A 17,753-nucleotide genomic window follows, 5' to 3' on the forward strand; every position below is an offset into this window, starting at 1 on the left:
TTTTTAATTTACAAATATTTGAGGGCATTGTCAGATATCTTTCTGTTACTGACTTCTGATTTAAATTCATTGTGACAGCTGTAGGTTGATGATTTCAATTTTTTAAGTTATTGAAAACATTTTTAATCCACAAATACAGTCTAACTTGGTGAATGTTTCATGTATAGACTCAAAAAACTATATGTCAAAAAAACCCAAATAACCCAATCAATAAATGGGCTAAGGAGCTGAACAGACACTTCACAGAAGAAGAAATACAATTAACCAACAAATATCTGAAAAAAAATGTTCAACATTTCTAGCAATTAGAGAAATGCAAATCATCACTACTCTAAGATTTCATCTCACTCCTATCAGGATGGCAATAACCAAGAATATAGGCAACAATAAATGTTGGCGAGGAGGTGGTGAAAAAGACACACTCATACATTGCTGGTGGGACTGCAAATTGGTGCAACCACTATGGAAAGCAGTATGGAGATTCCTCAGAAAATTGGGAATGGAACCACCATTTGACCCAGCTATCCCACTCCTTGGTTTATACCCAAAGACTTAAAATCAGCATACTATAGTGACACAGCCACAGCAATGTTTATAGCAGCTCAATTCACAATAGCTAGACTATAGAACCAACCTAGGTGTCCCTCAATAGATGAATGGATAAAGAAAATGGATAAAGAAAATCAATGGATATTACTCAGCTTTAAAGAAGAGTAAAATTGTGGCATTTGCCAGTAAATCGTTGGAGTTGAAAAATGTCATGCTAAGCAAAATAAGCCAATCCCACAAAATCAAAGGCTGAATGTTTTCTCTAATAGGCAGATGCTAATTCACAATAAGGCCAGGGGCACTAGGGAAGAATAGCATTACCTTAGATTAGGTAGCGTTAGTAATGGGAGGGAAGGGGAAGAGATGTGGGAATGGGAAAGATAGTAGAATAAAACAGACATTATTATTGTATGGATATTATGTGACTGCATGACCAATGTGGTTCTACAACATGTACACTCAGAAAAATAAGAAATTTTATCCCATCTATGTATGATATATCAAAGTACATAAATGTATTCTACTGTCATATATAACTAATCAAATTAAAATTTTTTAAAATAAATTTTAAAAAACTTGTATTCCATTGGTGTTTGATGGAGTATTATACAAATATCAGTAAAGTAAATTTGGCTCTTTTCTTAAAGTCCTTCTTTGCACTTGACAAATTTCTGTTTATTTGTTATTTGCTTATTTCTTCTATCAAATAACAAGGCAGAATTGTTAAAGTTTCTGTAGAATTGGGGACTTAACTATTTCTCCTTCTAGTTCTATCAGTTTTCACTTTGTGCATTTAAAAATTGTGCTATTACATGTACACACTTAACTTTCCATCTTGATGATATTTCTGGTTCTGAAGTCACTTTTTAAAAATTTAATAGAGCCAGTCCCTGTTTTTATAATTAGGTTAGCATGCTATAGCATTTCCCCATCTTTTTACTTTTAAGCTGTTTGTGCCTTTATATTTTTAAGTGGATTTCTTCTATCAAGCATCTAGTTACATTTTGCTTTTTTTTTTTAATTAAAACTGGTAATATGTGCATTTTAATTGGGGTATTTGGGACAGCAATGCAAACTATGAACTTTGTCTTTACTTGTTGCATGGGGAAACAGAAACCTGTTTATTTCTTTGAGTCTTGGCTGTGCTGTTTGGAGCCTGCCCAGTGAACAAGCAGTGCATTGATCAGCCACCAATTTGCACAGAACTTCTGTGCAGCATTTAGAGCTTCTGTTCTATGGCTTCCCTTTGACTTCCTGTTCACTTTCTAGCAGCTATGGTCCTCTTTAAATCTGATGCTTCAAGCCAGCAAGACTGTGAACTTTACAGCTAAGTTTTAGCCAGCCATCCGGAAATGTACTGGGATCTATTTTCAGGTAAAAAGTTGAGAAAAAAATTAGAAACTTACCCCATGACATTTCTTCCTTATAGTTTCTACTGGTTTTCTTTGTTCCCAAGTGCCTTAAAGTATTTGTTTTGTTTTCCCCAGAGTTTGGTAGTTGTTATTTAAAGGATATTTGGTAGAACAGAAGCAACTTATCCATTACCAGAAGGTAGATTCCCAATTGCTCTAACTTGGATTCTCTTAATATTAATATAAAATACCTTATATCTGTCCATCAATCATGTTTCTGTTCATTCTCACAAAAAAGATCTTTCAGAAGTCCGCTACCCTCTTAACTACCCCAGATGACCTAGTACCGTGACCAAATATGAATATTCTGCTACGGAATATCTCCTACAAATGATTTACTAATTCACTGAGTCTTTACAGTCTTTATTAGCCAGTTTCTCTTTGGAAAAGAGTTCATTTATCTATCCCCTCTGTTTGCTGTCTCTAAGCATTTTATTAGATAAAATAGTCTCTCTATTGTAATATGGCCAGATTTTGAGGAAAACTTGAGTGGAAATTTGTCAAAAGTCTTTTGGAAATTTGTATTAGGGTATATCAACTTATTATTCATTCTAGTAATTTTATTATTATTGCCTTAAGGAGTGAAAAGAAAACATGTTACTTTCAAAAGAACTCTGATTTACTCATGGTTGTTTATCTTTAAGAATTTAATAGTCCAATCATTTGATAATTATAACCTTGTATCAGCTTCTCTGGAATAAGAATTAGGCATAATGATTCAAAGTCCTCAGAGTCTCCCTGAATTTTTTTTTCCCTACTGAGATTACATATTCACTCTTCTAGTCTTCTGCCATGGAGCTAATGGCAAGTCAGATTCTATAATTTGGCCCCATATCCGTGATTTCATACTTAAGTTACTTTAAGAGTATCACTTGACTTGGTGATTTAAACTGCCTTTATTTGGCTAATAATAACATAATATTTTATGCATTTACTACATGCCAGACAATGTTCTAAATGTATGGAACTAAACATTTTTATTCTTAGTAAATCTTCAAAATAAGCTTTCTCGGCCCATTATTTAAGATAAAATAAAAAGTTCTTTAAATAAAACAGATTCTTTAAAGTGGCATAAGTAGGGACACTTTTAAAAGTAGAAAAAATGGTAAAGATAGAAATTCTGAAGGTGCCAGCAGAGATAGATTAGCATATCATGTGATGCTAAATAATATTCTATTAGTATAGCTTCCTTGGTTTGTTTTATTAATTGTTGAATAAAGCAGTCATTTGGGGGGAAGGAGTCTGGACCACTGAACCACATCCCAGCCCTATTTTGTATTTTATTTAGAGACAGGGTCTCACTGAGTTGCTTAGTGCCTAGCTTTTGCTGAGGCTGGCTTTGAACTCACAATCCTCCTGCCTCAGCCTCCCAATCCGCTAGGATTACAGGTATGCATCATCACACACAGCTAAAGCAGTCATTTTATAATAATTTTCTTCATGTTTCTGGCTTGATTCATTTTTTCCACATTTTCTCTCTTTCTTTTCTATTTTGGGTTATAATATTTTTTGATCTAATACACAACCAGAGATATGAAAAATTGTGCTGTATATGTGTAATAAGAATTGTAATGCATTCCACTGTCATATATATAAATTAAAAATAAATAAATTTTTAAAAAATAAAATAAATAAATAAATTTTAAAAATTAATTTAAAAAAGAAAAAAATCAATCATTTGATAACAAAAAAAAATTATTGATCTAGCATTCAGTTTTCAGTATCCCCTTGGGTCAGTTTTCTTAAAATATCTTTATTTTTAACTCTTACGTTTGCTCAGACGATACTTCTCCCCCATCATTGTCTTTTTGACAAGACTATTTTACTCTTTCCATTCTTCTGCTTTGAACTTCTTAGTCTGTCCTGATTTGCTTTTGTTCTTTCTTTTTTTAATTTTAATTTTAATTAAATATTTAAAAACTGGTATTTGATTCAATTATTGTAAAACATGCCTATTTGGAACATGTCTATACATTTCACAATGATAATGAACCACTTTGTAAAAAAGTTCTTATTTGAGTGTAGAAAAATATCATTTCTCACTTATTTGAATTGCCAACTTTGTTTTAAAGCCTGGGGCAATTGCAAGCTTCCTCCCCTGGTGCTTTTTCTCTGCATCCCATCAGTTTTTCTTTAAAATAAATCTCTTTGAAAGAAAATCTCTTCCTACATTATTCTTTTTTTCTAGGATTAACTGGCGGCTGATGTAGCTGTCCGGGTATTTATGATTTCTCTTATAGTGTATCCTTCCTTCCGTCCTTGGACTCTTCCTGCCACTCTCAACTGGGGTATGTGCTAAGTTGAAACCAAAGGATTCCATTACTTCAGTCATTTCATGCTTTTAGAAAGTTCATGAAATGATTAACTTTACTTTTAGGCTATGATTCTCCTTTTAGCTTACATAAAACTGTGGCAGGGATCGTCAGAAGTTGCCCGCAATAATCACAAGACAGAACATCAGGAACAGAAGCAACCGGAAGGTCCAGAGTGGTGTGAGAGAGCTTTTGCTGATAACAGGAAAGTATCTGTGCTCAGAGGGGCTGGGAAATGGTTCTTTCAATCAATGCTGTGAGAGATAAGCAAGTTCCTTTTCTTTCCAATTGTTAATCATTGAAAAATAAAATTAAAAACTATTTTCTAAGATCTCACAGACTTCTTTTGGAGACAACATTTTAGGACAAATTATATTAATTTGGTTCTTATTTCCCAAAGACTTTTGATACCATCTCTGTGAATACTGTTACTAACTCCAAGAAAAAAAATGACTCAATTAAATTATGCCCAGTTTACAGGTAAGTTTGCTTAGGTATGAGATTTTACTTGTCAAACTGTTAGTCAGCTTCTATTGCTGTAACAAAGTACCTAAGAATATCAACATATAAAGATGAAAGGTTTATTATGGCTCATGACTTCAGAAGCTCCAGTTCATGGAGAGTGGGCCTCATTGTTAAAGACCTGTAGCACCACAGTACATCATGGCAGGAGCATATGGCAAAGGAAGCTGCTCACCTCGTGTAGCCAGGAAGCAAAGAGAAAGAGAAAAAGGGGCTGAGGTTCAAATACCCTCTTCAAAGGTACATCCCCATTGACCTAACTTTCTCCCATTAGGCCCCTCCTCTTAAAGGTTCCACCACCTCCCACAATACCATGGGCTGGTGACCAAGCCTTCAACACCTGGGTTCAAAGGAGAGGAGAACATTTCAGACCCAAACCATAGCACCAACCGAACAGGCCACTTAATCACAAATGAACTTTCGTTCTGTGTCTGCTGTGTTCCGTGCTTTCTCCACTTTTATATCTTTGCCAATCTCCCATGCTTCCTCTGCACCCCCTAATTCTGTATTTCTGTTTTCTCTCCTATAACTCTTAGAACTTTTCACATTTATCATTACAGGACGAGGAGACTGTGCACTAACTGAAGGAGAAGAAAGCAGTCATCGTTTTCATGTGCTCAAACCAAGTTTATCGTACTCTCTACATTTAAACCTCATCGAATAACTTATTCAGGTTTAAGGTACTGTGTGATCTCTATGGGGTTCTTAAAATACTTGACAAAGAAAAAAATACAGATGAACTGTGACTTAAAATGATAGTTGAGGCTGCTTTGGCCCCATAGTTGTGGTTGTTTAAGAGCCCCATGTGGGAAGGAAAAGTCAAGAAACAGAAGTCTAAATATTTATTTTAGGTTTTATTTTTGCTGCTTTTGTTGGTTTTTACCCCTGTGGACTTCTTCCATTTATTTGTTTGTTTACTTCAGTTTTTCCTGTGAACTTCTTGTGGCATCAGCAACAGCTCTGACCCTCCCCCAGGCTGGAATATTCAGGAGTCTGAACTCGGCCTTCATGGCTACTGTGTGAAGAGAACAATTCCCCCAAAGTCCTTCTTTCCTTATTCCAAGCATCCAAAACTTCATTGTGCTTTCCAGGGATTCTGTCATTTTTCAGTGTCCTTGTTTGGTTTTTCAAAGCCTCAGGGGCTTGAGACCCTGTGGTTTCAATATTTACAATCCTGTCCCCTTATTGTTATCACTGGGATGATGCTCAGGGTCGCTCAGTTCACACATTAAGTTTCAACTTGACCTAAAGTGGTACTGATGAGGTATAAAGACCTTCTCTCCTGCCAAACCAAGTGAGGAAGGCACGTCCTGTTGCAGGCATCAAGTGGCTTATCTGCCTAGATGTCTTCTTCCATCTCAGACTTTCTCACTAGGAACTGCAATGGGAATATCTGCTTTATCAGTCTTTGATGAGATGAGAGGGAGCATGAGTGTGAGGGAGTGTAGGAAGCAGGAAGGAATGGAGAAACAACCAGACAGATACACTCTCTGGTCACCTAATTCTGATTTAAAAAAAAAAAAAATGGTAGTCCCATTATCCTGATTGACAGGAGAGGCCGGTTGGCTGTCAGAGGGTCCTTGGTCTGTGGTCATAATTCTCAGTCCAATCTAAGTCGATGAGAACTACCCTTGTAAATATTTCGTTCTAAAGTTAATTTGAATAACAAGTCTGGTGTGAAAATAGATCTTATCCTGTTTTTCTGCCATCAATCATTTTTCGGATTGCATCCTGGAATACTTTATATCCCGTATGATATTTATCTTTATGCCAGATAAATATCATCTGTCTAAGGAGAAGCCCTCTATATTTTTAATGACCAGTAACAATTTATCCTGGGAACTCTGTTTTCCACCACCCTAAGTACCCCAGGAAACAGCTAAGTGAATTCTCTTTTCCATCGCCAATGACTCTATTCTAGTGATGTTTTTCCAAACAGTCCCACAAACTAAGAAAAATATATCGTGAATGTTATTGAAAGTAAACTGGTTTTTGAGACAATGAAAACATTTTATTCATTTAAATTGAAGGAGAATGGCAGTGGCCTGCTTTTAATTCACATTGTCCATGAAATTGAAGCAAAGCATTCGCCTTGATTTTGCATGCTCATTGTCTCTAGTTTAAAATGGTCAACTTCAATTGCCTGGAGTTGGCTAAAGTCATTCAATCTTTGGTCTGTTTTTGACCAACAATTAAACAAGTACATGGAAATGCCATTGCTTACCATGAGGTCAGAAGTCTCATTTAGAAAAACCATTTGCCCCATAGACTAGTTAGAGCCCCCCCAAAAAGATGTGATTTTTCTTTGATAATTGAACAATGTTGTGCTTGGGATTGGAAAAGGAGTAGAGCCAGAAAAACTCAAATTGAAAGAATCCTCATAAAATACTAGTCAGCATATGTAGTCACTTAAACTCTGGTGTGTATGTATATGCCATGATTTTCAGAATGAGCTTAATAGAGGAAAAGGATGACCGTACATGTTCCAAGTGATTTTGTAACCTGACATTGATTGTTCCAAAAATCTTTTTTAACCCCACAAAGTTAGACGTGTAAGGAAGCGAATGAAAGTATCTTAAATTTGGAGATAAAAATCTTCCTCGTGTTTTACACCAAATTCTTCAAATTAAACTGATAGCCTATGTTAAAATATCAACTTGTGCAAATAAGCACAAAATTGAAAAGTGTTCTAAATACCTCAAGAGGCTTGGGATGTGGCTCTATGTAGAGCACATGCTTCACATGCAGGAGACCCAGGTTCAATCCTCAGCAAACAAGAACAAACCAACGACAACAATAAATACCTCAAAATAGATGTCTATACAAAAGATCCTGTGCCTCAGCAAGTAGGATGCAGAAATTTATGTCACCCAAACTAGGATTTTACAGATGTATTTCCTATATGTCCCTTGTGTTATACATGTTAGCAAAATGGTTTATTTAGAGTTTTTGTTTGTTTGTTTGTTTTGGCAGAACTGGGGATTGAACCCAGATGCATCCTACAGCTGAACTACATCCTCAGCCCCACCTCTTGCTTTTTTCCCAATTTTGAAATAGGGTCTTTTCAAGTTGCTGAGGCTAGCCTCCAACTTGAGATCCTCCTGCCTTAGCCTCTTGAGTGACTGGGAACACATACATGCACCATTGTGCCCCACAATATCAATTTTTTTAATAGATAGCTATTTGTAACTGATTTGAAGCAGCATTTACATGTGTTTTTCTTCTGTAGAAAAGGTCATCTCAAAACCATTAGACTCGATTATAAACAATTTAACTTGGATAATATTTCTTAAATCTCTTTTTTCTCTTTTAACAGAACATACAAAGTATTATTGAGTATTTATAAGTGAAACTCAATGAAGAAATCACAGTTTTTAATAGGCTTACAGTAAAAACCCCCAAAGATGTTTATATTAAGAGAATTTGCTGATCCTGGAAATAAAAAGGCAAACTTTAAAAGTCCTTACTTCAGTCTTCATTTTGAAAAACAAACAAAAAAAAAACCCAATTCAAATGCCTCTGAAAAATCAAATATTTCTTTCTAAATAACCCAAGACATTTTCAATAAGGAAATAATTTTCAATTTTCTATTAAATAGAAATCATAGGAGTGGTGTTTAAATTATGTAAAGTTCTGGATTAGTAGAGTGCAAATTAAAGAGGAATTAGAGTAAAATAAAAACAGATTGTACAAGCTTGGTCCTAGAGGTAGTTCAAAAATTCAGTAAGAAAGCGGGATTTGGGGACATGTTGTGATTACTAAGTGACTATAGGGGCAGCGACTGTCTTCTGAATTTGGAAGGGGCTAACCATCTGAGTTACCAGAGCTCCATTTCTCATAGCATCTCATATTGAAATGCCTTAGCAGTCTTTCCCCAGAATCTAGTTTGAGAAAATGAACATGAACTTCAGAGTAAAAATGCCCATCTGCACTTTCATCATGAGGGAAAGAACAGACTGATAACTGGACACATCTGATAGCCATTTACTTTAATATGAATGTTTTTGAACCTAAATGCATTTAGCATTATAGCTATTGCTCAAGGAGAAGGCTATTCTTTGGGCTGTGATGAGCTCAGAAAAAGGATACAAGGATTTCTCTGGGACTCCAAGAACTCTGGGCTATTTTTTCCCATTGTCCACTACTTTATTGTCATTTTAGCCTCCTTTATTTCTACCGTGAACCAGAGAAGCACATATCTCAGATTTAGAAGAAAAATAACACCCATGATCCCAGGCCAAGTTCTGAGCTGAGAGAGAGGCAAGACTCGTGCAAATCAAAACGCACGATTTAGAAGTAGCACAGTGATTCATATTTCCCTATAGCCAGGAATGGGCTTGATACCATTTTTCTGAATTAAATACCCACCAGAACATAAGCTTTCTGCAGACAAATGACTCTCCCAAAGGAAACAGACACCCCGGAGCTCTCCTAAACTCACAGACCACCCTAAAGTGCCTAAGAGAATGCAGGAGTATAACACAAATTCAGAGATTCTCAAATGTGCTCCAGGCTCTGGGAATCCATAAATCCTGTCCAGGAATCTGCAAAGTCACCTGTACTTTGGTAACAGTACCATGTACTCATGTTCTCACAGGAGTACAGTGGAAAGACTGGATTACACGTGCTATTGCAAGCAAAATCTGGAATCCACCCACCTCCCATTAAGCCATTCACAAATAGATTCTTAAAAATTTGAAACAATGCTACTTTTCTTATGAAATTGTTTCTATATCCTTTTTAAAAGCTTTTAGTTTTGGAAATGGTTTAAGACTCATGTAAGAGTTACCAAAACAGGATGGTGAGAATATACTCTCTCTCTCTCTCTCAACAATTCATATAACAATGATGTCATTACCAAAATGAGAAATTAACCATTGGTATGTAATTATTCTAACTCAACTACTGAATCCATGCAGATCTCACGAGTTTTTTTTTTGTTTAATAAATATATTTATTGTGATTCAAATCCAATCCAAGATGCTGCTTTGCATTTTGTCCTATCTCTTGGGTGTTGTCAATGTGTGATAGATCATTCTTCCTTTGCCTTATATGACCTTGGCATTTTTAAAGTATAGTGATTGGATATTTTATAGAATGGCCTTCAAGTTGAGTTTGATGTTTTTTTCGTGCTTGAATTAGAGTTACGAATGTGGATGAAGAATGTCACAGAGGTGACACTGTGCCCTTCCTTGGGAATATGTAATGTCCATGTATTGCTACTGCTGATATCAAGCTTGGTACTTAATTAAGATTGTGATCACTAGATTTCCCCATAGTACATTCACTATTTTTCTTTCTATCATCAACAAATGTTTCATCTATGTAAATATTTTCTTTCTCCTTAAACTTTTGCCAACCAATTCCATCACTCTTTGGTGGGTTGCCAGAAGCAAGTATTTCTATGGTGTTCTAAATGTGGTTTTCTATTTCATTTAGCCCATCTACATTTTTAAATAATTCTGCAAATATTGTCCTCGATTTCTCACTTATCAATTTATTCTGTCATTAGTTATATTAGTATAAGTGCATGGACATTCACTTTATTCTTTGGTTATGCATGTATTATCTTTGTGTGTTTGCTCAAATTGTTCCATCTTTGACCATTAGGAGTTTTCTTTTTTTATTGGCTCATGTGCCTTTTGAGATTTTGTTACTTTCTGACACCACAAAATGTTCCAGCCTCATTTTGTACTTTTATTGCTCCAACCTTGGGTTAAGCAGTTCTCCAAGGAACTTTTGTTCATTTTACTGGGGAAGTTATTTATAAATCAAGATCTTTGAATTCTGGGTGTGCTCATTGCTTTGAGGGCAAACACTGTTTCCAGACCCTAGAACACAAGGGAAACACACACACACACACACACACACACACACACACACACACACACTCCTGTCTATTATCTATTTGTTAACAAAACATGAGCTCATATAAATACCTCCAAATCCAATACAACACCATACAGATCATCTAGAATCTCCCCTTTGCTTATTTTTAACATCTTTTTCCCACAGTAAGAAATCTGTCTCTCATTACGTAACATATACTTACATATTTGTTCAACTCTAATATATGTATACATATAAAGAAATGTCAGGATTGCAATCCTGTATGCTGATGAGAAATCAATACACTAATTAAAGTACAGTATTTGCATAAAATTCTTTTTATCTTTTAGCTTCACAGTATCCAGGAAACACAGTGTCTAAAGTCACTTAGGCTAAGGTCTTCCTTCCTCATTCCTTTTGTTATGTCATATATTCATAATACAGTTGGATATGCCATCACAAACTATATTATGTCTTGTTTTCCCCAATGTTTTGGTTAATTTTCTTTATTTATATACAATAAAATCCACTCATTGTGATATACAGTTCTATGGGTTTTGACAAACGCATAGAACCATAAATCCACCACCATGATAGGATACAGAGTAGGTTTTCTGACTCCTGAATTTCCCTCATGCTATTCTTAAATAGTCAAGTCTTACCCCTGTGCCAGTATGGGCACATTTCCCACCCCTAGAGTTTTTCTTTCTACAAAATATATGCTTCTTTTACTTAATAAAATGCATTTGTGTTGTTCCATGAATCAATACTATAATTTGTTGCTTTTAATAGTTCTGCGTTGTCTAAATGTACTGTATATTAGCCATTTGCCCACTGGAAGGCATCTGGGTTATTTCCAGGTTTTGATAATTAAAGTTATTATGGATACTCACAATTGAATTTTTGTATAAACATTAGTTTTTCATAACCTTCAGGTAAATACCTAAACGTGGGATTGATTGGTCATATGGCAAATGCAATTTTAACTTTATGGAAAATACAAAACTGTTTCCCAAAATGGACACTCTATTTTGCATTTATATCAGCACTACACAAGAAGTCCAGTTACTTTGCTATCTTGTCAGCCTTTGGCTTTGTCAGGTTGTTTTTAATCCATTCTGAGAGACAGGTAGCGGAATTTTGTGGTTTTAATTTGCATTTTCCAAATGACAAACAACATTAAGCATCTTTTCACAGATTTATGTGACATCCATGTATTTTCTTTGATGAAACGTCTGTTCAGACACTTTGTTCATTTTTTAACTGGATTTTTTGTTTTCTTTTTGTTAAAATTGATTATTTACACATTCTCAATATAAGTTCTTTTTCAGATAAAATTTGAATGTATTTCTCCAATTTATTACTTGTGTTTGAGAACCTAACCAAATCCAATGTTTCCATTGATTTTAATTCCCACCATAGCTGCCATAGCTCCTCACACTGCCTCCTTTATCCTTTTATGCCAACCAGAAGCTTTTCCTCCTCCTCTAGCATCCCTGTCAGTGCTTCTCCCTGACGTGTCACTCACAGTGTGAGATACCTCCATGGCCACTGTGCCCACCCACCAAAATCCAATTGTAATTTCCCTACCAGACCCTGCCTCCAGCTAAATCAATTTGTCTCCTAACACCTCTCAGCTGCCTCAAATATATTCAGGGACTCTTCTTCCTATGTGAAAATAATGTTTGCATCCATTGGCCCACTAACTAGAGAGGAATTGTACTCTGACCTTTCTTTGCATCCTCATTATTTATTCCACTGAGAAGGGACCCAGCCCAGCCCCAGTACACCCCACACTCGCCCCAGTATTCCCCAGTATATCCCTCTTACCCCTCTCCTAGTCGTCCTGGGTATAACTACAATGGTGGGCATAGGAGTGGCTGGAATAGGAGTCTCCACCCACCATTTTGCAGTACTGTCCAAAGAAATGGCAGATAGCCTTAGAGAACTCTCAACTCTTCTATCCTTTGTCCACCCTTCAGAACCAAATAGATTCATTGGTGGCAGTTGTCCTTCAGAACACATGAAGACTAGATCCATTAAATGTAGAAAAAGGAGGCATCTGTGCCTCTCCACAAGAGACCTGCTGCTTTTACCTTAACAAGTCTGGCCTGGTAAGGGATGGCATAAAAAAAATTAAGAGGTTGAAAAACCAAATTTGATCAATATTCCTCCTCATGGAACAAGGGCTGGGTTTCTCATTCTACTATCTTTTCTTGAATAGTCCCTTTCTTCTTCCCAATTCTGTTTATAATTACTGGCCTCCTCATTAGGCTGTCCTGTTTTAGCTGTTCATTTTTTTTTTTTTTTTACAGAAGACCATCAATGCCACTTCTAACTAGAGTCCTGCTTCACACCATTAGAGTTACTCAATACCAACACTTACCAGAGCCCTCGGCCAACACCAGAGGACTTCCTGTTAACCAGGAAGTAGCTTAAGAGACACCAACACCCCTTCTTTCATCCCACTACTCCTCTTTTTATCAAATAAAAACAGTGTTCAGGAATATGAGGTACAACTTGACACAGGCAACACCATCTTTGAAACATATCTTCTATCTTAGTCACCCCACGGGCACTCAGATCCATCTTGAGAAACACTCCTGTTGGACTTGGAACAGTGACTACCACAAACAATGGTGACCACAACAAGAACCCTTCCCTGAAAATCCCCTTGCAATGGCCAAACCACAAAACTCCCCCACGCCTTCACTCCTTTATAACTTCCCTAGGCTGTGAGTAGAAGATGGAACCCAGCCTTGCTGGACCCCCCTCTGCAGGATTTTCCCAAACAAACCTGTGTTACAGTTAAGCCACCTCTTCTATTTCTTTCGTTCCATCTTTCCTTACAGTGTTTTCATTTTCTTAACTATTTTTTACAGATCAAAAGTTTTTAATTTTTATGAAGTCCTATTTATTATTTTTCTTCTATGGCTTGTGCTTTGGTGCTATATTTAAAACTCTTTGGCAAACCCAACATCATACAAATTCTCCTCCTATGTTTTTCTTCTAGAAGTTCTATAATTTTGGATTTTGTGTTTATGTACTTCAAATTAATTTTTGCATAAAATGTAAATTAGAACTTAGCCATATTTCTTTTCATTGTAAAAGTAGAAGCATGCCTCTTAAAGCTTATTATATCCAATATGAAAGGAGAAGGCTACTAAATTGGTTTTTTGGTAAAATGGTAAATGTAGTTTCCTAAATAAAAATGTTACTTATATTAGTGGGCAACAGGTAAAATATTGTTATATTTAAATAAATAATTTTGAATTACTCATTTTAAATTTCTAATATGACTCCTACCTTCTTCCAAGTTGAAGTAACAGGGACATATATAATCCCTTACATATTGAAGTTAAAAAAAAAAAAAGACAAAACATATGAAGCAATGGTTCTAGATGCTGGACACCAGGTAGCACAGGACTGTGATGTTAAGACAGGGGAAACAAAGTGAGTCAGTCATACAGTTGCTTTCTCCTACTTTCTGGAGAGAGTCTCTAATTCTCAATAGAGAGAAGGAGAAATCTATGTGAAGCCCAGCCATCTTTCTGAGTAGTGAGAATAGAGCTGGAAGTTCAGGAATACCTAAACAACCAGAGTTCACAGGGATGTGTATGGAGGAAAGAGAACCACATGGAGACAGGGTATCAGAAATGTGCAGACAACCCCTGTAGCCTTCCACTGAATATTGGTGGATTCATACTGCATGCATAAAAGAAAACTACGCAACACTGAGAAAGAACCCCTTCAAAGAAACATTCAGAACAATCCAGAGGGCTCACACCTCGCCAAGAATATTTTGTGTTCCCATGAGTCACAGTGAAAAAAAAGAAAAACTGTAATATCTAAAGCAGTGGGTAGGGTCATCTTTGGCACTGGGGCAAAATTAGCTCTATTGCAAAAGTCACATTGGTCCCACCTAACAAAAATGAAGTGCAGCTCAATGGAGTCAAAGTATTTACCAACAATTTAACTATATCTCAGGATAAAATTCAAAAATATTGTAAAGTATTTCAGAACATCCAAAACTCAGCAAGGTAAACTGCAATGTCTGCATCCAATCAAAAATCACTAGGCATGAAATGAAGCAGAAGAATATGACTCATGTTGAGGATGATGGCATATTTCTCATAAAAAAAAATACTGCAACTTAGAGTTCTATACTGAGAAAAAAATATATTTTAAAATGAAGGTAAAACTAAAGAAATTTTCAGATGTTAAAAAATTGAAAATATTCATTATCAGCATAGCTGCAAAGCAGGAAATGATAAAGTTCTTCCGAGTAAAGGGAAAATAAATATGAAAATAAGTATGTACATGGAGGAAAGAAGAGCCATAGCAATAGTAAGCATGTGGGTAGATTTAAAATATAATTTTTGAGATATTAATATTAGTTTAAATTAAATTTGGTAGCAGTGTATGATGGGATTTGTAACATAATACAAAGTTAAAATGCATGACATCAATAGGACACTGAGAGAAATGGATGCAGACAGATTAAGGTTCTCTAATGTACTTGAATTTATATAACATACTTGAAGATAGACACACACTATAAATAGTAAAGCAACAGCTGGGGTCAGGGAGCTAGTGTATGCATTTTCTATCATAACTGTAACAAATTACCACAAACTTAGTGATTTATTTTCTTGGGGCTGGGTTTGTGGCTCACTGGTAGAGAGCTTGCCTAGCATGTGTGAGGCACTGGGCTCGATTCTCAGCACTGCATATAAATAAATGAATAAAATAATGGCCCACACATTTAAAAATAAACAAATAAATTTATTATCTTCGAGCCCTGGAGGGCAGAAATCTGAAATGAGTCCTCAGAGACTCATTTCTTCCGGAGAATTTCATTTCCTTGAATTTCTACTTCCTTAGCCAGTGTCCCTTCCTCCATTTTCAAAGCCAGAAATGTAGCATATCATCTCCTCTCTCATCTTCTGCCTCCCTCTTACATGGTCTCTCCTGTTGCTTCAGACTTATCAAATCATCTGATGTAATCTCTCCATCTCAAGATGCTTAGCCATACTTGTGAAGTCCATTTTGCCATGAAAGCAACATTCACAGGAAATGAGGGTTAGGATGTGGATATCTTTGGAAGCGATTATGTAGCCTACTACAGCTAATAAAGCAACAAAATGAATAAAATTGAATAATAACAAATAATCCATTAACTCAAAAGAAGGCAGATAGAGGGAAACAAGCAAAAAAAAAAAAAAAAAAAAAGAATAGATGGGGAAAATAGCAGACAATACTAGATGGTAGAGAAAAACCTGAGATATGAAAAATTGTGACATATATGTGTAATAAGAATTGTAATGCATTCTGCAGTCATTTATTTTTAAAAAATCAATTAAAAATTTTTAAAAAATAAAAAAAGTATTAAGTGTAAACACTCTATTTAAAAGGCAGAATATTTTCAGACTAGATTTTATAAAGCAAAATGCAATTATATGTCACTTATAAGTGTCCTTTTTAAATACAAAAACAAATAGTTTCAAAGTAAAAGGATAGAAAAGACAAAACCATGTTAATACTAATCATAAAAAAGCATTATCATTTCTTTTTTTTAAGAGACAGAGAGAATTTTTTAATATTTATTTTTCAGTTTTCGGTGGACACAACATCTTTATCTTATTTTTATGTGGTGCTGAGGATCGAACCCAGCGCCCCATGCATGGCAGGTGAGCACATTACTGCTTGAGCCACATTCCCAGCCCAAGCATTATCATTTCATTATGATAAAGGGGAGGGAGTAGAGCCCTTGAAATAATATAATAACTAAATTTTTATGTAATTAATATAGGGTTCAAAATATATGAAGCAAAACAAAATCTGTTAAAACTAAAAAGAGAAATAGACTAACCCACAAATCTCTGTCTATAATTGTGGGTTAGTCTATTATTCAATAATTGTATTTGATAAAACAAATATTAAGTCAAAAAAGGATTGAGATAGTACTAAACACCTTGTCCTAATTAACATTTATGAAACACTAACTAACAGCATCAAAATACACATTGTTTATAATAAGTAAAGAACACATACAAAAATATACCACTTTCTGGGGCATAAAATGCATTTCAATAAAATTAGAAGGGCTGAAATCATGTGAAGTATTTTATTTGACAATAATAAATTAAACTATAAAATAATTATAGAAAAGTACTTGGGGAAATATTTTTAAATATTTGGAAACCAAGTAACGCATCTTAAAATAATTTCTTGGTCAAAGAAGAAATCACAAGGGACATTACGAACTATTTTAAATTCTTTAAAAATGAAAAAAACTTCATACCAAATTACATATGATTCAGTGATAAGATACAATAGAGAGTATAGACCTAAAGGCTCCAATTAGGAAAGAAGAAAAGTCTCAAATTAATGACCTAACATTCTACTCCTCTTCCTACTACTACAGTAATAATAATAATAATAATAATAATAATAATAAATTAAACTGAAACTTAGATGGTAGCACAAACCACGACATTGGAAACAGAAAAAATATAACAGGATATCAGTAAAACTGAGAATTGATTTTTCAACAAGATTAACAAAACTGATAGTCAGACTGATAAAGAAAGAAAAGAGAAAGCCCAAATTTTCATTATCAGAGAAAGAATATCATTATTAATACTACAGACTTAAAAATATAAGGCCCTATTGAATAATTTTATCTCAAAATATTTAGCAAATGATTGTGGTGCACCTGGATTTCCATATGTACATAAAAATGACCTTCCATTTTCACCTTGTATTCTATGCTAAAATTAACTAAAAATAGATCATAGACTTAAATATGAAAGTTAAAAAGGTAAAAATTGAACTTGGGGGCATTCAACCACTGAACCACATCCCCAGCCCAATTTTGTATTTTTATGAATTGCTTAGTGCCTCTCTAAGTTGCTGAGGCTGGCTTTGAACTCGGGATCCTCCTGTCTCAGCCTCCTGAGCCGCTGGGATTACAGGCATGCACCACCGCACCCAGACAAAAGGTAAATTTTATCTATATAAAATCTTACATTAATTTGAAAATAGAGAAATCAAAAATTCTAATGTGACAAATATTAATAGTTAGAACACACATAAAAGTTCTTAGTGGCTTCAAGACTTTCAAAGC

The 17,753-nt window shown here is 35.1% G+C and overlaps 1 protein-coding gene across 2 annotated transcripts in view; it reads left to right on the forward strand.

Annotated features, from left to right (window-relative positions):
- The first annotated feature begins 1,754 nt into the window (after window positions 1–1,754).
- LOC120892573 (uncharacterized) overlaps window positions 1,755–17,753 on the forward strand; it is a 95,823-nt gene continuing 79,824 nt past the window's right edge. For both annotated transcript variants that reach the window (XR_013426105.1, XM_078021991.1), the window contains exons 1-2: window positions 1,755–1,923; window positions 5,356–5,475. The gene's annotated coding sequence lies outside the window, so the exon portion shown is untranslated. The remainder of the gene's footprint in view (window positions 1,924–5,355; window positions 5,476–17,753) is intronic.

This window comes from Ictidomys tridecemlineatus, chromosome 9 (assembly GCF_052094955.1).
Source record: "Ictidomys tridecemlineatus isolate mIctTri1 chromosome 9, mIctTri1.hap1, whole genome shotgun sequence".
In the NCBI taxonomy this organism is placed as follows: Eukaryota; Metazoa; Chordata; class Mammalia; order Rodentia; family Sciuridae; genus Ictidomys; species Ictidomys tridecemlineatus.